Consider the following 23238-nt stretch of genomic DNA (forward strand, 5'->3'; position numbering starts at 1 on the left):
GGGCAGATAAGCTAAAGAGAGTTGGTATGGCTGCAGTGGCATAGGTTAGGGGCTAGCGAGAGTTGATTGAGGGTAGCTAGTTGCTAACTCTAGCTGCTGGACAGACCTTGTCCACTGCGATTGAGCTCATGAATATTATGACTTGTGACCTCATGGACAATATAGTGTCAGCAAAGGGGGATGCTGCAAGCTGGGAATCAGTAAGTTCACTGACCTGGGAGGATGTGGGCAAAGATACTGGCATTTAGGAAATGTTATCACTGTATTTCTGAACTAAAAATGAAACTTTGTTAGAGAATTAATTATCATAGTTTTAATTATTAACTTTAAAAGTAATAAAAAAACATTTTTAATACATAATCTCATTGCAACCACATTAGTCCTGCTGTAAATCTATTTTTGCTAAAATGGCCCAGTCAGTATAAATGCCAACTTGATCCATGGACAACACGCGCCAGAAACTGTAAACTCTACTGCAACACCAATCAACTGTGCATCATGCCAGGGTACTTTTCTGAAGGGTGGCAGCCTTACACTCCACCTACAGATCGGCTTACGGGGCACTTCAATCTAAAATCTAATCACAGAAGCAACAATTGCTGTGAAGGGAAACAAAGCAAGAGGCATTTCATATTCATCTCCCTTGTGTCAGGTGGACTAAGTGCCAGCTGGACTGAAAGGGGCTGGCGAGGAAGCAGGTAATGTTGCTGACTGCAAAACAAGTCTTAGGTTACCGAGTAAAACTGAAATCATTGATCAGCGCCGCCGCGGGGGAATTGTAACTGTGCTGTCTGAAGACATAGAATTTAAATGTTTCTGACAAGGGGAAGTGAAAGAATGTGGAAGGGTGGAAGGGTTTTCAAAAAGGTCTGTGGTGAATAATAAAATGCAGAATTATCACAATAAAGGAGCAAACCTGATAATACTTATCTACTACTAATCTACTCTCACTTGAACAGGCATGTAAACTTTAAAAGCCTGAGGATAGACTTTTTATTTCTCATTAGATAGGATCATTATGCAGTATTCCCAACGCTCCACAGAGACCATGCAACCAACTATGGAGGTGTATTGTAAATTGTATAATTGTAATACAGTTAAGTGTGTGAAACGGCAACAGAATACATGAAAGAAATTTCGTTTGGTAAGACTCTTTTTGGGCCCTAAATCGTAAACTAGCTCTTAAACTTGCAAAGATTATCAAAGTAAATTCTTAAACAATTTGTTATTCACTTATAAGAAAACATCTTCACCAAGCATTACCACAAGTCTGCCTCACAAAATTGTAAAAATGATGGCCAAACGTTTGTGAGTTTGCCCCCCCCCCCCCCCCTCAAAAATCCCCCAGATTTGACAAAGGGCCTATTCCTTACCCATTTCCAACAAACGGTACCATTCACACTGGCTAAATCATGTGAAGTATTACAGAGACGTGACCAGCTGCTAACCTCATTTCTGTAGACTCCAATGTGCCTCGGGAAAACAATGTAAATGAATAAAGCCCAGCATAAACAAACCTAACCATAATCTTGGGCTTTTTAACACGATACTCACAGAATTGTTGATATTTCCAATTCTTTCCTTTCATTTCTGAGACTTGGTGAGGACATGTAAACACAAAATCAAAGAGTGAGATCAGACAAAATAGAAATTATCTGTCAGTGCTGCTGACTGTTTAAAAGATCATGCAAACAAAATGAGAAAAGCCAAACAATTTCCATGCTACTCAAAACATTACAATATGGAAGTCTGGGGGAACCAAACTTTCTGAGGGGCTTTCACTAACTCCTCCCTCCCGCTCCCTTTTCATCTCTTGCCACCAAAAACTCTCCTCACTTTTATTTTTTTGAGAGCCTTCAGGCCCTTCACTCATGTGTGTGTGTGCGTGTGCATGTGCGCGTGTGTGTGCGTGTGCATGTGCGCGTGTGTGTGTGTATGTGTGTTTTTTTCTGGGAGAAAAACACCACTTATTAGGTGTCACGTCGTGTTAGAAGCCGTGACCTGTCGGGGCTCGTCGTGCTACTTATCTGTCACCACTAGCCTGTTCAGTGTCTGCGGGTGGCTTGGAACACTGCACCTCAATACACATATTTGCTGTTCAAGCATGGCCTGAACAACAGAGAGGTCAGCCATCAAGATGACCCTGATTGTCAAACACAACAAAATACAAAGATCTTTTAGAAGCTTTCTAAGCCTCGGGCTAGATGGCCAGACCACCATTCTCAACAATTATAATGTAGCCAAAGAGCCACAGAGAGTGGTTTTACACCACATTACAAACACACACTTCGCTTAGGTAATTGTGATAATTTCAGGAAAGCCATTAATGCTGGCACGCATCAGCGCTGTATGAAGTTGCCTGAGAAGAGAACGAAAGAAAAAAAAAGTGAAGCCAAAGTTCTGAAAGCGTTGCCCCGGCGTTCACCGTTTTCCGAGCTATAAATCATACTCGTGATGGGGCCTCGAGAAACTGGAATGTGAGAGCGTGACAGTGATGGAGGTGAGCTGCCAGACAGGGCGTCAGGTAGCTGCCACACAGGGTTGATCAGCCCCGTGACACGCCAAGAGGCCCGGCCTGTGACATGCAGCGCTGTCCAACAGTTTATGAAGGCAGGCAGGATGGCGTTGGGGTGACAAGAACCAGGGGCTGTCAAGAGGAAAACGCACGGACAAGATGTCATGTTAACCATGTCAACCGGGCGCCACCATCTTTGATTTTGTTCCACTAAGACAGCTGTGAATATGGTCTCTGCATGGCGCTGATGGATGTGTGTGTGTGTGTGTGTGTGTGTGTGTGTGTATTGCATCTGAAGGATGAGGAGTTTCTGTATGTGTGTGTACATGTACACAGTGTGTTTAATATCCTTTAGCGGAAAGCAGCTGATCTGAAATTTTCTCAGACCGAAAAACAGATTTTATGAGCTTTGAGTTTTGCAACGTTCCTGTAAGACAGTGGCTTTGCTGTTCTACCCAGATGGACACTAAATCCTTAGGTTATGACAAATCACATTACTGGCCATCAGTTCATTCATAACATAGGTGAAGTGAGTGTTTAGCTTAGAGCTCAGTTTATTCTATCATCTGTCCCTGAGGATGCCTGAGGTACCAACTGTCCTTACTCAATAGATTTGGTGGTAAACTCCTCTCCACGGTTTTTTAGCACATTATGTTGCCAAGCTGTTGGGAATAAAACGACAATTGTGAAACAGCAGAGATTCAGCGGGGTTGTGCAATGTGTTTCTTATAAGGGATTCTCATGATGTTGAGAAATTGAAAAAGATGCCTTTGTTTTGTGAGTTGCCGTTCAAAGGCGGCATTCAGAGAGTTTGTTTCTGACATCCCCAGGGGCTTACCAAAAGCCCTGTCATGGTACAAATGATTTTATGTGAGAATGGCGGGGGACAGCAAATTGATGCTGCTCTCCGTCTGTTATTGTGTGAAGATTATGACCCGGGATGGGTGGGTCCCAGAAGGAGTCGGAATGACAAGCAAGTGATGAATTTGAGCTACAGCGTTGTGTATTTGTACGTGAATTTAGGTTATTATTATCTCGTCATTATCTTAAATATGGAGGGTCAGAGAGGACAAGTTATTTCATGATAGCAACAGACTCATTTTCTAGGGATGAAAAATTGTGTGTTTTGTTATTTCATAGTCTCAACAGTACATAATTATCTAAAATAAAGGTCAGTTGGAGTTTAAGGTCTGATTATTGGCTCCAAGCTTTCTATGTGGCATATAAGCTGATGGATTCAGTGTATTCTACTTCATCCACTACCTTACTAGTTATTGTATATGTGTTCTAGTCTATCTGTATCAGCGAGTTTAAAGCCCAAACTGGTGTTAAATAGAAAACATTTTTTTTTTCTAATTTAAGTTCATTCTCACAGCCTAAAATGAATTGTTTGTCATTGCTTCTGTCTTCACTGTGCTGGACTACATGATTCATGACTCCAGTGAGGATCAATTTACCCATTTACAGTGTCAAAAAGTCATGTTAGGCGTGATCCACCTACACCAGGCCTCCAATGCTTGCCGAAAGACAAGCGGTGTTATCAGGGCCATCTGTTGGACATACTCCAGACATAGCAGAAGTAAAGTCATCAAGGCCCCCAGCTGATCACAGCACCTTCGGGCCATGTTTAAGGCGCCGCGTGAACTTAGCGGTGAGGGCACCCTATTCCAGACATGTTCTTGTGATGCTTTTAAGCACGTACTGGCAAAAGCCTCACACAATTAATGTTGAATAGATAAATACTGTGCAGCCGAAGCATGCACAAACAACCATACATGCTGAGATTAAGGAACAACCACAGGCAATTTTCACACACAGACAAAACCCCACCTTTTCCCAGCCCCTTTCCTTTCATGCCCTGCATTAGTGTTTACCTAAAAACCCATCCCTTGCTAAATCACAGCCTGCTGTTGACTGAAAAGTTTAATGATAGCTGCAGGGTCTTATGCATTAGTATCGGCTATTTGCAGTTATTCATTTCTCTCCTCTCAATTTTTCCTCATCCTGTCTCTAAAGGATAAGGGTTGAAGTACCGGTCAGGACCCCTAAATGGGGCTGTCGTTCCTGCCTTTCCACCAATCACAAGACCTGCTTTTGAGAAGTGCTGGTGCAAGGTCAGATGATATACAGCAGAAGCATGACACTGTTCGGTGCCAGCAATGTAGCACACCCGCACAGCCACACACACAACACTGTGCTCTACATACTTATATGTAAGTGCTACAGCATCCTGTCATGTGCATCGCCATATCAGATTTCACATTTATCTCCTCACTGACAGCTCCTTGTGTCCAAATCTCAGCACAAACACCAGTTAAGCAAGTTCATCCACAAAACTGTCTAAATGACTTCATTGATGAATAGAATATGCATGCAGGCTGTGAGTGTTCACTTTAAAGAAAGAGTTGTTTAAAAAAAAAAAAAAGAGATTTAGAGATTTGCAGTCCGCTGATGCCCTTAAATATTATTTCTATATAAACAGGTTGTATGGGAGCGACGGTTCCTTCTTACTGAAATTACCTTTATATCTACAAAGGGCTCCACGTACTGTATGTCTCATCATGTTATATTTGAACTGTTGTATCCATGTCAAACAACCTGAAGAATAGAATGGGAGGTGAACAGAGAAAAGCTTGAGGGTGAATTAGTCTGCGGCAGAATGCTTCATGCAGTAACAGACAGGAGATCAATATTTACAGACACTCCCCTGCCTTAGACATCAGCATTCATGTCAGAACGAACAAACAGTCCTCACTGCAAAGGTAATGTCCAGCCCAAACACTGCACTACACAATCTCACAGATGACAAAAGTATACACCGTTTCTCTTAACCCCCCCCTTCCTCCTCCTCCATACAGAGACACTCTGCCCTGAGACAAAAGCACAGGTAAAGGTTGACAAAAGGTGTCTATGGATCTTCTGTGTCACACACGGCAACTGCTGTCTACATTCGCCCTGCAATTATCTCCTTACAGAACTAATCCTGGCAGTTAAGTGGCTGGCTAAAAGCATGTGTACACAAACAGGGCCAGAGAGCAAGGTGGTGCACGCCGTTTATCTGCCGGCTCCATCACATCCCTGATATACAGCTATCACCAGGCCTGACAGGAAACCACTCACTCTGACCGTACAGCAGAGTTTGAACCACAAATGTAACGCTTCATGCGCCATCATACTTACACATGTACATGCAAAAACAAACAAGGATAACACATGTTACGATAGCAGTTATGCATAACAGAACAATAGAGCTGAAGGCAGATGTGCATGTTACAATTTTTTGTTTGGCCACCACTGACAAAATTTGTTGATTTGCTGGAACCATGTGAACGTTAGTTTCTGCACAGTTTAATTACTAAACACTAGTGTAGGCAACCCCAGCACCCACCCCACCCATGCAACATCCTTTTATACTGCTGTGTGGAGTCCCTGAGCACTTGATGACAAATTGGTGTCACTGACGCTCTCTGCATGTAGATTTTCAGCATTACTATAACTCCCCCGAAATCCCAAGTCAATTCAATCACTGCAATTCCCATGTGAGTGATCAGTAGTGGAACAATGTGGTTGGCTGGAGGAGTTCTTGGCTCCAGCCCATCAAAAATGTTGCACTGAAACCCTAAGGTACTATAGGTTAAAGGACATGATTGAGAACAATGTAGATAATTGCTCTAAAACTGATTAGTTTATTGGACAAAAAGAAAATGCATACAGCTGGCAAACAGACAACGCATTTGCAAAAAGACTGCATGAAAGGCTGTGTAAGACAAGAGAAAGTTTTTGATTCCTAACAGTTGGCAAAATGCATCTAAAACATCCGGCCTCCAATCTGTCCATGAGCCAGGAGCCAGTCACTTCACCCTGGCTAAAATGAGCAAAACCGGCTCCAAAGGGAGGGGTGAGAGAGGTAACTTGAGCCAGTGTGAATGGACTCATTGTTGCATTGGCTTAATTAGGCGTGACAAGCGAGGCGTGAACAGATTCCCATCATTAGGTCCCCTAAAAAGCCCATTAGAATCAATGGGCCACACTCCGGTCAGACTTTCTGTCTACTAGCCAGCCAGCCTCCTGCCCCTTTAGCAGGACACTGGATATAGTTACAGCCACCCAGCCGCGGCTAACTCAAACAAGGCAACTCTATAGCTGCGGCCCTAACACCCGAGGTAATGCAATTGACGCCACGTTCGAGGGAAAAGAGGTGGATGATGAGAGAGGTAGGGAAGTGTGTGTGTGTGCGTGTATGTGTCTGTGTGAGTGGCGGTTTGTTGCAAGGAAGTGTGTGTACAGGAAAGTATATGTGTGCATGTGAGAGTGAGAGTCTGTGTCCACAAGCATAAGCCTGTCTGCTCGACCGAGAACTGTACCAGACAACAGATCCAGGCAGCCAGTGTGGCTGATAAACTGCAGGGATTAGCAGGCACTTCTGGAGCCCAAGTGGCCCTATCAATACAGGACCGGGCCCATTGATCTGTTGTCTGGCCGGGTGCTGGGGCTAATTCCTGGACCTTGGCTCTGAGTGCTCCTCACTGGGGAGGTGGGAGGAGAGCGGAGGTGGGGGAGAGACTGGCTGGCTACTAGTGGCGCCATCCGCAGACCCTACTGGATTTGAGGACTCAGTGCTTACCATATACCAACTCAAGGGCCCCATTACCACAGCTCATCAGGAGGTCAGTCCAACAAATTTATTGTAATTTTTGAAAGTCAATCATTATTTACCTTAAACAAACAAATGACCTCAGGGGGGAGGTTTAAACACAAAAAAAGTCCTGCCAAAGGAACCGTAATTTGAGTATGATTAATCTCTCTATTTAGTGTTTGTTTACTGAGAGATGTGGTTGAAAGATATGAGCTTTCTCCTCAAATCAGGTCCAATTACCAGGTCACTTTAGCCAAAAACTCCCCTTAACCACCATTACCATACTTTAATTAGATTTTACTGTAAGCAAATGACTCTTTCAAACATTTGTCAGTGTCTGGTATGTAAATTGCAGCGTGTTGACAAATGGAGCTTATCTAGAGTAGCCTGCATTAGCACCTCCATGTAATCCCTGTCCGTCAAAGATACGGCCGGTGGAAGAACGGGACAGAGGAGTTAAAGGGATGGTGTGATAAGAGTGGGGTGTTGTAAAGGGTGAGGTACCTGTTGAAGAGAGGGAGGGAGAAAAAGAGAAAAGGTGGAAGGAAAAGGGAAAAACGGTTAGGGAGAAAATACTGTAAAAAGGAAAGAAAGGGTTAAGCAAAAACAAAAGGAAGAGTGAATGGTTATTTCTGCAGGGTTATGTGTGTAGCAAACAGCAGGCTTTGTTTTCTCTGCCAACCTGAGGCTGTTGTTTTAGCTACATGAACACAATGGGCTGCTACTGATATTGCTAAACACACACACACGCACACCCACACACACACGCACACACCACATAAATCTGTGAGGCCAAGCCCTGCAGCAGTAAAATGTGGTGGGAGTTTGCTAGTGCAACATAGACGTGGACATTAGGAAAAGAGAAGAGACCGTCAAACAGACAGCACAACATTATCACTGTGGAGAAGGAGAAATGGAGAGGATCGAGTGATAGACCGACCGGGTTTAATGCTCCTACCTTGATCAGTGGTGAAGCCAGGAGATACGTACCTACTGCTGAATATTTCATGACTGAAACTGACTGACTGCCTGCCTGTCTGACTGAATGACAGTCTCATTCTGGTGCTGAGGTGCTCCCACATCCTTTACAGCACCCTGAGACACTGGAGCAGCCACACACACTGTACACAAGGAGGAATATAACAATGGAAACCCAAACAGTAGCACAGACACACAGATCGTGTGTACGCGCAGAAAGACATAGTGATTACTGTGAAACAGAGAACACAGACGTAGCACTTCTAAGTATACGGAATTAGTGAACGAACATAATTGGTCATCAAATTTTAAGCAGGCTAGGATTTTCCAGTCCGGTTTCACCATTTTATTCACAGAGTAAAGTTAGACAAGAATACTGAAATAGCATCATGTATATTTTCACATATGGAGTCAGATGTTTTTTTTTTACATGATGATGTTTGGCTTGATTAAAAGCTAAAAGGGGTCAGCAGAATTATTGCAATTCATCCAAAGGGGAAGGTGAATGGGTGTACCAAATTTCATGGCAAAACATCCAATAGCTGTTGAGACATTTCACAATTTGAGTCTCGTGGTAGCCCTGGAGAAAAGGCCATTATAGGATAGACCCATTGGGGACCACAAATGTGTGTACAAACCTTCACGGCAGTCCATCTTATAGTCGTTTAAATATTTCAGACCAAAGTAGTGGACCGATCAACTGACAGCTCATCGCTTCATCGGTCGTGTTTCGGTCTCACGGCCTTCATCAGGGTCGTCCGGATTGGGGTCATCTTAATGCGTTGCGTTGGAGTACTAGTAGTAGTAGGTGAAAGTTGTGCCAGAAACGTTTACTTTGCGTCCATGAGAAAAAAAAGTCATGGACACAGTACTGGATATTTGGGGAATCACGTAATGATATTGAGAATACAAAAGCTGCAAAGAATGCTGCATGAATGAAAAATGTTCAGTTCGTTCAGAGAAAACAGTCATTGAAGAAATCCAGCAGTATGCCAAAAACTCATCACCACCATATTGGCCAGTATCCTGTGAAGTATAAAATGTCAGATTTATACAGTGACGTTGCTACATGTTAGCGTGAGATTGCACTGCTATTTGACAGTTGTTAACATGATCTGTGATCTACCTGTTCTCCTTCGATAACTACACTCACCTGTGCACAGCTGCAGAATAATTTCACTTTTATTTTATGAAGTGCAAAGTTACAGCAGTTTTCTTCTTGAAATGTGATGACTGGACTTGAAAGTGTGACAACAGGCGGAGCTGTGATTTAGAGTCTAAGATGTGCTGTTGAATATTACTTTATGATTGGCCTATAGTCAGGAGTAAAGTATGTGTTCTCTTCTTATTTCAGCCGCCATTCCACCTTGTCACCACTCTCCCTCATTTCCCCCCACTCTGCCCTTTACTGGGTCATCTCCGTCTCTCCATCGACTCTCATCTTTCAGTCAAACCATCTCCACTAAAATCAACTCAAAATAACTTTTCACCTCCAAATTCCTTCCAGAGACATCCGTTACCTCTCGGCGCCCTTCAGAGAGAAAACCCCATTCATATTTGATTCACGTCTGAGCAGAAATGGCAGTAATGTCTCCTGTAATCGCGACGAGTGTAATCAGGCGGGCTTTTGATGGGCTAACGGTTGGACGCGCACTCCACTAGTGTGTCAAGAGTGATATTGTACTTGGCAGCTGTGTCACATTTTTCGAAAAAGCCTTTCTTTGATTTCCAGAGAAAAAAAAAACAGTTGAGATTCCACTGACATTCAGATCAATTTTTCTTTGTTTCCCCACTTTTCTGTCAGACAAAGGAAAAAGGCTCAGTTTTTCAAAAGAAGTTTGTTATATTCTTCTTATTTATTGTTTTTATCTGTTGTCTTGGGTTGAGAACGTCAGAGAATTTATTAGAATGTATTTATTTGGATAGATTTTATGAAGGAGAAGGATTATTTCTATATTCTCATGGATGTATACACTAAATGAACTAAAGAATGTGTGAAATATTGTTTAGAGATGTAATTTTTGGGTAATATGAAGGTGTTATAACTAATATTTGACTTTCGAGTTGTTGTTTGCATCCCCTCTCAGCCTCTATTTACATTTACCGAGAATAATGTGATAAACCCTTCACCCTCAGATGCCTATAAGCACTGTACGAAATTGAAATGAGTATTGGAGGCTGTGATGAATGGGGTTGAATTAAGACTGAAAATTACCAAAGTACTTCAGGCCACATATAGACTCACTCCCTTTATTTTACTGTTTCTCCCCATAGCCCAGACTAATTCCAATCATTTTTACTGTCCAATATTTAGTGTGTTTCTTGTTGACTTATTCTCGCTGTGCCTAGCTGTGCGGACTGGAGCTTTTCCTTTTCCTGGTCTTACCAAACCTGCAAACTGCAGCTGTATATTATTAAAAGGAGACATTCCTACAGGTGAAAAAGGTCTGTGATGATGGAGGGAAAAAAGAGGAGGGTTAGGGGGGGGGCGGGCGGTGTTGGCGCTGAAATGGCTTTAATGTGTCATGTAATCGCGACAAGTGTGAGATCAAGCGGGTTTTGATGGGCTAACTGTTGAAGTGCTCTCCACTCACATGTCAGGAGGGATATTACATTTGGCAGCCTTGTCACGTTTTTCGTAAAAGCTTTTCTCTGATTTGCTGACAAAAAGCTACTCTTGTGATCCCGACGACATCTACATCCATTTCCTTTTCCCCTCCTCTGCCAGGGAGGGGAGCATTCACAGGCCTCAGCCAAGGAAATCCTCAGACACAACCTGCATTGATCTGAAACGGGAATCTATGGTTAATCAATGAGAATTCCTTCACTGGCTCTCCTCCTTCCCATCATCGTCCTCTGTCTCCTGTAGCTTTGAGCCAATCCTTTCAAGCAAAAATGGCTGATACTCTCCTCAAAGCAATGCTCTGAGATGAGTTTATTCTATACAGATTGCTTCTCCATGAGGGCCCCGGCACCATGTCCTGTGTACATATGTGTATCCACATGACTGTTCACGCACATGTGTAAGTTTTTGGTTGCACGCTGTTTGCAGCGTGTCACGGGCCCTGGATCCTCCTAATCAGGCCTGACACCAGACCAGAGGCCCCATATGCCCCACACTACCCCTCACTAATTTCTACCTCACCAGCAACCTCTCTCCACTATCCCTACACCGGGCTGACAGGGGCCAGACTGCGGCTCCAATCAATCCACGCTGATGGCAAATAGCTTCCAGAGCTGTGCCAGGCCTATTATTTCCCACCCAGAACCCGCTTAGACTCAGGTGAAATTGGCCTAGCTGATAGAAAAAAAGACGGGGGTCATCCTGGGGCTAACACATTTTACAACCGCGGATTCAAAAACACACTCTTACACACACACACAGAAATCAGAGCAATCACCTTACCATTCACTGAGATTCTGACAGCATAAGTGCAGTCATAGCCATACACGTTAATGCTATCATATGTATTTAAATTTACACACACACACACACCAGGAGGAAGTGAGGGTTCTGGCCTAAACAAACTCAGGATGCCAGGGAGTGTGGGTCTTAAAACGCACTTCCGCAAGGGGATCAGGTGACTTCTGATGAGAGCTAGTTAAAGTCTTGGATATCCTCCACAACTGCATCCACATTGCCTGGATAATCACGCAGGGGAGCCAAGACTCTGAGGGAAATATTACATCATTTTTTAGTGATTAATATCCATAAAAAAAAAAAGAGAAAGAAAAGTAAATTGACTTCGAAATGTGGTTATTTTTTCTGTCCATCAGTGATGAAGTCAACATTGCTACGATGCCATGTGAACTGACGCCGTGAGATTGCCATAACTCATCATTAGACACACAGCCGGCTCTCCTTTGAAATGTTAGCTACTGAACTCGCTGTGATTTTGAAAGACACTGGCAGCATGATAATGATTGACTACTACGACTCCGCTTTCCCATCTCTGAAGTGTCAAGGTTCCCGTCTTTTTCACAGCACTGGCCAAAAACACACAGTACTCACTGAGTGCCTGCAAGCAACACCCAAACTGACCCAGCTACATCTTCTTCCCTAAATCATCACCTGCAGATTTGCTCCCTTGTCAGAGAAGAATGGCATGTTTACAGAAAGAGTGAATGAACTTGCTTTTAAGCTGTATGTGAGCCTCTAAATCAGCTCTGTGACTGACACACAGCTTAACACCTGCAATACCCCCCCCCACACACACACACACACACACACACATACACACATACACACACACACACACACACACACACACACATACACACACACACACACACACATACACACACACACACACACACACACACACACACACACACACACATACACACACACACACACACACACACACACACACACATACACACACATACACACACACACACACACACACACACACACACACACACACAAAACATACCCACAATTGCAACCAAGGGTCATTCCTTCCCGCGAACCACTTCGCTGTCTCTCTCTCTCTCTCTCTCTCCCTTGCTCATCATCCTTGCTCAGCTTGTCGAAGAAGATGATGATGAAGAATTATGTTTTGTTTGTTTTAGTTGGAGGCGGGAACACATTTCACAGTGTTGAAGGTCATAAGGCAAGTCAAATTCTATGTGGCAAAGGGAGGAAATATGAGCCCTTAAAGCTCTTTAAGTGATTCCCTCACTGCCTTGGCCTCGGGGCGAGGCTGGACTTGTTTCAACACACCCAAAACAGAAAAAGGCCCAAAGCTATAGATCGACAGGGAAGTGATTTACGAGAGGTTGTGATGGGAAGCATGCGGTCACAAACTGAAGGAGGGAACCACTATCTCTCTTTCAGTATCTCACAGTCACCTGCCCCGGCCTGATCATACTGTCCGGATATGAGCGCTGCACCTAGACCCTTCCTGAGAACTGGTGCTTTTTCATCTGAGGTCTGACACCTGACTCTGAGACCTGAGGATGTCCTAATATGAACACCGTACGTAGGTCACGTCTACACATGTCAGTTGCCTCTCGAACAACCTGCTTCTGAATAGCTCTCTTTCTTTTTCTGCTGGTACAGAGTTCATTTTTTGGACATGACCTTTTGAGTGATAAACTACCGCTATCACCATACCAAGAAAAAAATGAAGAAGTACATCTGGGAAAGCACATCTGGGGCTTTCCTGCTGCTGGACTCAGAGAAACAGAAAAACTGCTTCTGGTCGGGTGGACTATGTGAAAACAACAAAAATCCAGGGACCTGATAAAGGGTGAATAAATGGCTATAGTGTTTTGACTATAGTGTGTGTTCAGGCAGAATCCCTTGTGCCCATCTTGGCCCCGCTCCAGTTCAACTCAGCTGAGTTCTCGGACAAGGAGGAGATAATTGCTCCAGTGATCACGGTATGAGAGAGATTTAGTGTTGCTAAGAACCAACAAATGTCAAAACACCCCTGATCATTACAGCCCAGTCAGTTGTTCTTCTCAGGATCTCAACCGAGAGCACTTTGGTCGGATCATTTAGGGATTTCACACATGTGATTATACAGTATATGTGCAAGTGTTGTGGGGCCGTGCGAGAGAGAGGATCTTTCGCGAGTATGTGTGCAAAGAAGTACAATTCCTCTCTCTGTTGCTCTCTTTCTCTGGCTCTCTTTCCTCTCCCGTCTCTGCTCTCTGTCTCCTTCACCTCATCACCTCTCAGTGTCTCACCACTGTGAGGGAGGGAGGCCATGAAGAGCATCGCAGCCTGATTTGCTTAACGGAGCGAGTTCGTATGTGAGGCGTGTGTGTGTGTGTATGTGTGTGTGTGTGTGCGCGCACATGGGAAACAATGAATCAGTCAAAGAGGAAAGGAGAAGAGAGATAAGACTAGATATATTTAATAGTGTGGCATATTTGACATGAGGTCTAGGTGAAAAGGTGGGTACGCTGGATGAGCTCCATGGCAGACATATTACCCACATGCACAAACACATATACACACACTTATCCCTGGAGTGTTCCCCTCCTTGTCAGCCAAGTGGTGCTACGCTTTGATCTTGACACTGTGGGTCAACCCAAGCCCCCATCTCTCTCTTTTTTTTCTTCCCTCTGTCTCCTTCTCTCTCTCTCTCTCCCTCTCCCTGGCTCTGTCTCCCTCCCTCCAGCCGTCTGGATGGCTGGCCCGACAGCCTTGGGGTGTTTAGGTTCTGGAGGGATCCCAATTTCCTCTTCTAATCATGACATCATCCTGCCTCAATAGGTTAAAGATGTGGCCGGCATATTCCCTGCTTCCTTGTTCTGCAGCTTCCCATCAAATTACACACATTACATGTTGCCAGCCGCAGCAGCAGACTCTATTCGTTACTAAAAAACATCAGGAGCTGGCACAAACGCGGAAGGGGGATGCATGTAAATGCTTTTTCGTTGATGGTTAAAATCATGCGTAGCTGGCTTCAGCTTCAGTGAATATATTTTGAGTACTTGTGCATTTTGTTAGTTGTGCATAAGTTTAGCTCATATCCAGGTCATGAGGTAATCCAATAGTGCCGTTCATCAGTAGTTTGGAGATTGTGTCCCAGCCTCGGACTTGATTAAAGGCTAAGGCTGATTAGAGGTGAAGAGTAGCCGCGGCCTGCCTGGCCTGTCAATAGCTGTTAACTTCACCTCCACCAGCTCGACTAATCACACCGAGAGTGGCTCATCTGGCCTGCTCTCTGCTCAACTGTGGTTCTTCTCTTCTCTCTTCTTCTCTTCTCTTCTCTTCTTTTCTCTTCTCTTCTCTTCTCTTCTCTTCTCTTCTCTTCTCTTCTCTTCTCTTCTCTTCTCTTCTCTTCTCTTCTCTTCTCTTCTCTCTTTTGTTTCACCTCTCTGCCACAACACTTTTACAGCGTTAAGTGAGTAATGAGAGAAGACCAGATTACAATCATAGTCTTCATTTTCTGCCAGGCCAACATCTGTGCTCAGCCATCAAGCGCATAATGAAGCAATGTTAGTGGAACGATTCAGGCCAATATCGGCATTGCCACCACGAGGGTAGTTCTTGTCATAGCAGTTGTTCAAATCGACGAAAAACTTAAGAAATAAAATTTCTTGAATGTAAAATTAATTTTCTTTTACATGCAATGTAGAATAGTATGAGATAGCATTGCAAAGCATAGTGCATTTTAAACAGTTCTGTTTTTACAGTACTGAAGGAATCAGCTTGTAACAAAGATTGTAAGTTACAGTATAAAAGGGTTTCATCAAGGGCTAAGGGCTATCTACTTTGATAGATCTTGTCTGACAAATGTCTGTGCTGCAGCTTTGGACTCACTCATGAACAGATATTTATCTGCATGTTTCTAAACATATCAAATTTTCCGTTCTGTATTGCTTTCTTAGCTTATGCGTTTTCTCTTAGCTTTATATTGTGGAGGCTGCAATAGCAAATAGATCCACACTTTTGACCAGCATGGCCAGGGGTAAGAGTAATATTATTATTGCACAGAAAATGTAGTTGTGGCAAGTGAAGTGAATGCTATTCCTTATCTAAACAAATCCCAGGGCACTTAAAGGGTGAGTGCTGCTGCTTTGTGTACATCTACCAGCAACGCTGTAAATAATACAGACTAATGAAAAGCATTTTTCGTGCGACTTGTCACAACAGACTCCAAATAGAAAAGGTGCTTTAGTGTGTTACCCAAAGCTTACAAGCTGTAAAAAGATGAAATTCAAGTTTATGATAGGAGCTCCACCACCGAATGCTGTTTGATTATCAGCTGATAGAGCTTTACATTTATGCCTCATATGCCCCCGGCACTTTAAATGGGTTTCCTTGCCCTTTCCACTATATAAAGAATGGCATGACCAGAATAGGTGCACACAGCATGTGTATTTATTATACATTTGCACTATGCACTTTTGGTGCACCTCTTTACTTGATTTCCTTGCACTTATTAAATAGATCGAGTATTTACGCCAAGGTTTCCTACTGTACTGAAGCTTTAGTAATATCCCTCACTTGAAAGTCGTGTTTGATAAAAGCGTCTGCCAAATGAGTAAATGTAAATGGGGCTCATTTCTCAAGATATGATATCTGCCAATACTGGTCAGAACCTTTGTAATATATTCTTTCTGGCAGTCATAGTGTCGTGACTTACCTGGATTGCTACTGAAATAACTGGTATACATCAACAAGTATAAAGAAAATATCTGCTGAATGATATCACATCTGGTGCAGAGGTTTGGCACAACTCAATCCTAAATCTGTTTTTTATTATAATATTTGATTATTTTGTGGTTTTATTTCTTTTATCCATGTTTATGCTGACTTTATCCCTCGAACGTTATGGTGGCTTAGTTACTGTGCTCTGATTTCAAATGGAAACTCCACCCAGGTTTTAATAAAATATGGTGGACTAAGGTCTGGGGACTAAATGCACTTCTAGATCATGCTGACACAGTTAATTCCTTTTGGTTGCCTTTTGCTGTTTCACTATGGCCCAAAATATGACTGGGAATTCTGGGTCACATTTCAAATCTGTATCAAAGAGGATAAACAGCAGTGTGTCCCCCTCACTGCTGCAGTAACCTTGCATGCTTCATAGACTAAGGTTACTTGTACCCTCGAACTAAACATCTAGTGGAATGGCTCCATCATTGTGGGCAGTTAACATTCCCATCCACCTGTTACTGAATCAGCTAATGACAAGGTCTCATGGGCTCAACTTAGAGAAACCTGAGGCCCAGAAACCTGAGCCCTGAATTTTAAGTCCACAGAGGGGGGGGGGGTTCTCAACCCAAGGCAGGCCCAAAAGGATCTACAGCTCTTAGACAGATTTCCAGCTCTGAGAAGGCCTCTGCATCTTCAACAACTCTTAACACTTTCACTTCCTACTGGCTTCTCCTGCAGCCAACGTACCCAACTACTATATATATACTAATATATTTGGCGATAGATAACTGAAATTGCAAAACCTCACTAACAGGAGGAGAAGCGTTGATCCCACCTGTCCTTTCCGTTGGATCTGTTAACGACATATCCTTTCATCAGCACATAATCGCTGGTTTTATTAGATCATTTATCTTTCGCACATTGTGTTTCCGTCATTATTTTTGTTTCCGTTCGCTTCAATATTTCAATCAGCTGTGGAGATTTTGACGTCAGATTTGCAGCCGAGGCAATGTGACAATGTGACACTCTTTTATTTGCATTGTGGCAATAAAAACTTTACGGCTCTTAATTACAGGCAATTTGTGAAACCATCTTGGAATTATTTTCAGACCATAATTTAAATCGAATTAGTTTAGCTTCATTGGTGATCCCTGTGCAAGTTCTGTACTTGACATGTGATTGAATTCTTTATTGTTTCACTGTCAATATTTTATTTAAATGAACACATTTTCTATGCATAGGAAATATTCCGTCAACGACAAGGAAACAACAGAGGAGACTGAAGCCGACGGTCTTGAAGATGCCTTGAGCCTATGGAAAGTTAGTACTTTAACGTTTAGTAGGCTGACTAGCGCACAGCACACAAGTGTGTTTTACATTAGCGAATCAGAGAGTGATACTGCGCTTGAACCTGGTATGTAGTAACCTTTATGGTGGCATGAGAGGCGGTTGAAGTAAAACTCACACAGCCGTTTTTCATTCTTTTAACTTTTTTTTCGTCTTTCACTCAAGCTTGCTCTCTGGAGATTGCGCTTTTCTCACAACAGCGATGAAGGCGATTGTTTGTCGTTGCCATGCAGTAACACCTCTGGGATCTACTGGAAAAAAACACGGCAAGCGACACTGCTCTAGCAATAAAGCTCACCTGACATTAGTAAAAGAGGCATTATATAATGTCAGTATCCCAGTCCAACAAACAACATACCTTGAGTTCGATGTCCAGTTAACGTGTACTCATGCACTTACGAGCGTATCTCCTCTTTTATTTGCAAAATGAGAAAGGTGGGAGAGGTGGGGAATTGGATTCCTCCAAGCCTGCTGTTCCTTGTCAGTGCGGCTGTAGACAGCTGGGCGCCCACTACAGTTAAGATCAGAGGCCTTGATAACCTGGGCCCTGATTTATGGAGAGCAAGCGGCCTCTGCAATCACCTAATGAGGTAGAGAACGCAGTGTTTACATGTTTATTAGATAGCCAAAACCAGCTGGGGACACTGTTTTCCTCCACCTCTCTCTCTCTCTCTCTCTCTGTCTCTCTCTCTCTCTGTTTCTCTGTCTCTCTGTCTCAACATTCAGAATATTCTGTCTCATTGCACTGTCATTGCATTAAAAATCTATCTATCTATCTATCTATCTATCTATCTATCTATCTATCTATTGCTTAAGTTTTAGTACATAAAACTGATCTGAGGACAAAAGGTCAGCTGATGTCGAAACTCGGGGAAAACAAACACCCCTTTTTATATCATTGCCAGTAAATTGTAGCCAGTTAATAGCGATACACCCGTGAGTGCGTAACAATGAATATTTGCTTTCTTCCTAATCAGTCTGGTACAGGTATTTTATGATCCCCAGCAGACCCTATTGTCTGCTTCCACAACCAAACTGCGCCACATACTTCGCCGCTCTCATTACAGGAGGTCATGGAAAGTGTCCTCAGTAGGGGTTTGTCTACCTCAGGGCTTTTTCTCAGCTGGAGGAGACTGGAACTTCACATGGCACTGCAGCTTCTTGGCCTCACGTTTAACAGTTTTACATCCACCAACATAAACAAACAACTTACAGCCTCACGTATCTTTGTGCTGGTGATTCAGTTGGTGTGTTTGTGTACGCATGCACAGTTTGCGGGCATCCTTATATAGACATTTTCAGTAACCAGTGCTCACTGGAAATTAGATCTTATAATCCCTGCTGCTGGCTAGTCTCTTAAAACTAAAAAGAGGAACAAGTGGTATCAAAGGCGAGGTTGGGGGTTTACTTTACTTTGGTACTTGTATTGTGCACATGTATTATGTGTGTGCACACTCACAGATGACCTATCTTTCAATACTGCTCTTTAGGTGTGTGTGTGTGTGTGTGTGTGTGTGTGTGTGTGTGTGTGTGTGTGTGTGTGTGTGTGTGTGTGTGTGTGTGTGTGTGTGTGTGTGTGTGTGTGTGTGTTGTGTGTGTGTGTGTGTGTGTGTGTGTGTGTGTGTGTGTGTGTGTGTGTGTGTGTGTGTGTGTGAACAAACAAACACAAGCACATAGTAACACATAAGCATTTCTGGAATCCCTCAGCACCTGGGAAAAAACTCTTTGCTGTCCAAAAAAAGTTAATGCACAACAGACCACTTTCTCGCTCGCACCCTCTCTTTCTCCACTTGGCCTTGTAAAACCTTCGCAAATCAAATCCGCTTTCCATCAGGGTTTTGTAATTGTTGTTTTTGTTAGAGGAACAGTGGTTCTGAGGCCTTTTTAGAGCTTGTCTTTCAACTAAACGGGATCTCTGCTGCTGCTGCTGCTGCTTGTTATCCACTGCTGTGTACTGGTGGCGAGCAGACTGTGTCCAAATCCATGCCGGATATAATGGAGGTCTCTAGGTCTCCTGACGATTATAGTTCCTCTGACACTGCATTGTTCGGCTTTTGTAAAACTGAAACTTGTTTTCGGTTTCTTCTCATTACTTATGCAATTAACTGGATGTTTTCCTAAAAAAACAGGGGCATAATCAAACATTCATTGCTCAAATCTAAATGTCTATCTACTCCAGCTTTTTACAGGACAAGCACTATATTATTCCAATCCAATATTCTCATAATGTTGTTGTGGGAATGGCACCTAACTAAGGCCATTGACTTTCTCTTTGGTTTCTATGGATATGTACTGTACCTACAGTGACAACACAAAGAAGAGATTTACAAACGCCCACTTTAAGCAGCAACAGATTTGCACACCTACTGCTCTCACACGGCTACAGTAACATGAAAGGACTGCTTCAGGAGCCCGATCATCAAAGTCTGTCATCTCAACCTCTGTCTTCGCTCTCCTCCTTTGCCCTTAGATGCCGACCGGCCGGCGCTCCTAACCAGCCCCGACCCCTACAAATCACTCATTTTTATACAATTACCTCCCGCTCCCTTCCTGCACATGGCTGGGTGCAAGTGTCGCCCGTCTGCCTGCCATTGTGTGCTAATTTTAGGCCCATTATTTGCTGTAACAAATGTGCAATGGGCAGAGTCACTTTCACATTAATAGTTTGCACCCAGAGGGGAAGTCTTCCCCCTCATCATGGATCAAAGGTCTCCTCTATTGTATCTAACTTCCTGTTTCCCTTTTTAGCCACTGTGTGTTGTTTTTTCTCACTCTCTCAACCTGGACCACAGTACTCGGGGCAGCCCAGGACTTCAAATTGGACACTGCTGTGAGTGACAAGCATGAGGAGATGCCCTTTGACCCTTTTGGTGATTGCCGGAGAGCTGGCAGGTGATTTGTGGAGCTTGGTGGAGATGAGAGGATATGCATAAAGTGAAAGCTCACGCTCTCGATATCATGTGTCCACAGATGGGAGGAGAAATCTGGATTCCATTGTTGTACTGTCAGCAGAGGTGTCCGAATTTGATAAAACGCCTCGTCACCTTTCTCCGGTTCAACTCCCACAGATGGTAAATGGCAGAAGCTGAGCAGCTGAGATTACCACGACCTTGGACTTCCTAAGATAAGTCTTTTTCAGAGTGAAATGGGCAAGTTTTCGCCTGTTGATTGTGTTCTGATAATCTTACCCCCATCACATCGAAAGGTTAATGCCAGCTGCACTTACCGCTTCGGATGACTAATGTAACTGATGTGTCACAGGAAGCTGTACAGTGTAGCACGCTGGGAAGACCCTTATGTCACAAAGCTAAACATATCTCATCTCACCATTGTACTGTGAACAACTGACCTAGCGCATGCCTCCTATGAATCACATGGACACATTAGTCGGGAAGATAAAACATAATAAATAATCAGGCAGGGAAAAGTCACCATTAGTGTCAGAGTGAAGAATCACAATTCGATATAAAGATCGTTTATTAAGTCTCTGATCATATTTATATGGTTTTGACCATCATTCCTATTGGTAATAATAAGAGGATAGGGCAAGAGACATGAGTGGTCAGATCATACAGGTTTTTAAACAAACTCAGGGTAAGCAACAATTGTCAAGTTATTAAGGTGCTTCAGCATTGTCAACATGCATCTACACCAAAAAAGTGGATCCTGTCTCAAACCTGAACCTTTAATGAGGCATTATTTTACATTTGTGGCAGAAATTAATTAATTAAAAAATTAATTTCTGTTTCTTAATGATCAAAGAGACTTAGTGATTTGTTCATGACACACTCTTTCAAGGGCCTCTCCTCTCCCTCTTTTTTTTTTTTGTATGATGAGTGAGTATAAACAGGTGAGGACACTGTAAGCTTATATCAAGAGGGCCCCACTCTTCCGAGGACTCATCAATAACTGTTTACACTAGTTTCACCAGGCTTTGTCCGCCAACAGCTGCCCGCCAATAAATGGAAACTGTGGATGCACACACTTAAAATTACAAGACTCTGCAAAACATGCTTCACGCACACAGCCGCCTGTACCCATATGTTCACAGATGTGGTGTGCACACACAGCAAAACAGTCATGCTTTCTGATTCTGTGATAAACAACCATCAGAATATGAGGAGGACTGAGAGGTTCCAACATGACACAGCGAGGAAGCATTTCTCCGAGCCCAGTGATCCTGTAATTAGGGCCACACAGAAGGTGAAAGGGATTGCTGATTGCTCGGGGGATGACCTCTTGGGTGATGATGGGGGGTGGGGGGGGTGGGGGGGTGGAGGCATATAGGAGCTGCGGCCAGTACTGCAGCTATGGGAGTGTGTCATCTTCCGCAATGTGACGTGTCCATGTTAATGCAGAGTGTCCCCTGTGGGACAGGGAAGAGGCTGAGCCCTGCAGAACTGCAGAATGAGCTGTTTGCTCATGATACTTTAGGTCAAACATTCTCCTCCCAGCAGTCAAGGCTGATGATTTCACGGAAACTGTGTAGAGAGCCACAGCTAACTCTCAGCTAGTGGACATTCAAAGTAGGCCTACTGTATATTACACAGTGAAAATTATAGACTAACATTATTAGTGCTGTATATAAAAGATAAACAGAATATAAAACAGTTTGCATTTGTCCTTCCGTGCTGCTTCACCATTAGTATCTGAACAGACAGAAACTGAAAGGACAAGACATCGCAGACTACACTGTTTACACAATTTTAAATTTGAGATGTTCTTTGCTACTTGAGTGCAGGAGGAGGAGATAAAAGAGCGGGCCAAGACCAGAAACGGAGACAGCAGGAGCCTGGGGAGTCAGAGCGAACAGGTAACTTTAACTGACAGGTGACAGATACATTTTAACCGAATTTAGCCTTTTACTGTAGCTGCTGCAGAGCCTGAAGGTAGCAAAGGTAAGTAGCTAAGGTATATGGAATTCGATTATCAAGTAACGTTCAAATGTCAGATGTATTCCAGTAAAACAATATAATGGATGCATAATGGAAGCCTAAAGAAAATAAAACATGACCGCTTGTTTGTGCTTTCATGATTTTAATAAGCACCTGAACTGCTCACACTAATATAGTGTTTTATAGGTGTAATGAAACTGCTGCAACACAGTTCCTCACCAGACATGCTCCAGCGTGGTGAGCAATTTCTGATGGACTTTAATTTTTTTTTTTATGACTTACAGTTCTTGGCATTCAGGCACAAATGAATGGACAGGGGACCAGTATCCAGCCCAGTATCCCCAGCTATTCATTTTTCTTTTACCACTACACCAAAAGGGAGAAAAAGGGAGATGTTGACAAAAACATTTTTGGAAAACTGCAAACATTAATTGAGGACATATAGCTTCTTGAGCGTCCGTGCCAAAGACAGTGGGTCTTTTTTCTGTTACCCTTAAATGATAAGTTGTTATAGCCACACTGGGCTCTGCCTGGAAGAAGCACAGACAAATTGACTTTACCCTCTTTTGTAAAGTTCAGGGGTCTGACAGACGGACAGACACACACAGATGGGGAAGAATATCTCTAAGCATCTGTATGTCATGGAGTCACAGGGCATCTCATGGGGCATGTTTAGAGAGTACGGAGCGGGAGGGTTGCGAGGCGGTGGGGGTTAGTGTTTTGTCGAATGGAGCAGACTGAAGAG

The 23238-nt window shown here is 43.3% G+C and overlaps 2 long non-coding RNA genes across 4 annotated transcripts in view; both read left to right on the forward strand.

Annotated features, from left to right (window-relative positions):
* The window catches only part of LOC130186906 (uncharacterized), a 137065-nt gene extending 115232 nt beyond the window's left edge, over positions 1-21833 (forward strand). For all 3 annotated transcript variants that reach the window (XR_008830357.1, XR_008830358.1, XR_008830359.1), the window contains one exon: positions 20569-21833. This is a non-coding gene — a long non-coding RNA (uncharacterized LOC130186906). The remainder of the gene's footprint in view (positions 1-20568) is intronic.
* Positions 21834-21890: 57 nt separating this feature from the next.
* LOC130186180 (uncharacterized) overlaps positions 21891-23238 on the forward strand; it is a 31837-nt gene continuing 30489 nt past the window's right edge. The window contains exon 1 of the long non-coding RNA XR_008830261.1: positions 21891-22411. This is a non-coding gene — a long non-coding RNA (uncharacterized LOC130186180). The remainder of the gene's footprint in view (positions 22412-23238) is intronic.

The sequence above is a fragment of the Seriola aureovittata genome, chromosome 18 (assembly GCF_021018895.1).
Source record: "Seriola aureovittata isolate HTS-2021-v1 ecotype China chromosome 18, ASM2101889v1, whole genome shotgun sequence".
NCBI classification, from domain to species: Eukaryota; Metazoa; Chordata; class Actinopteri; order Carangiformes; family Carangidae; genus Seriola; species Seriola aureovittata.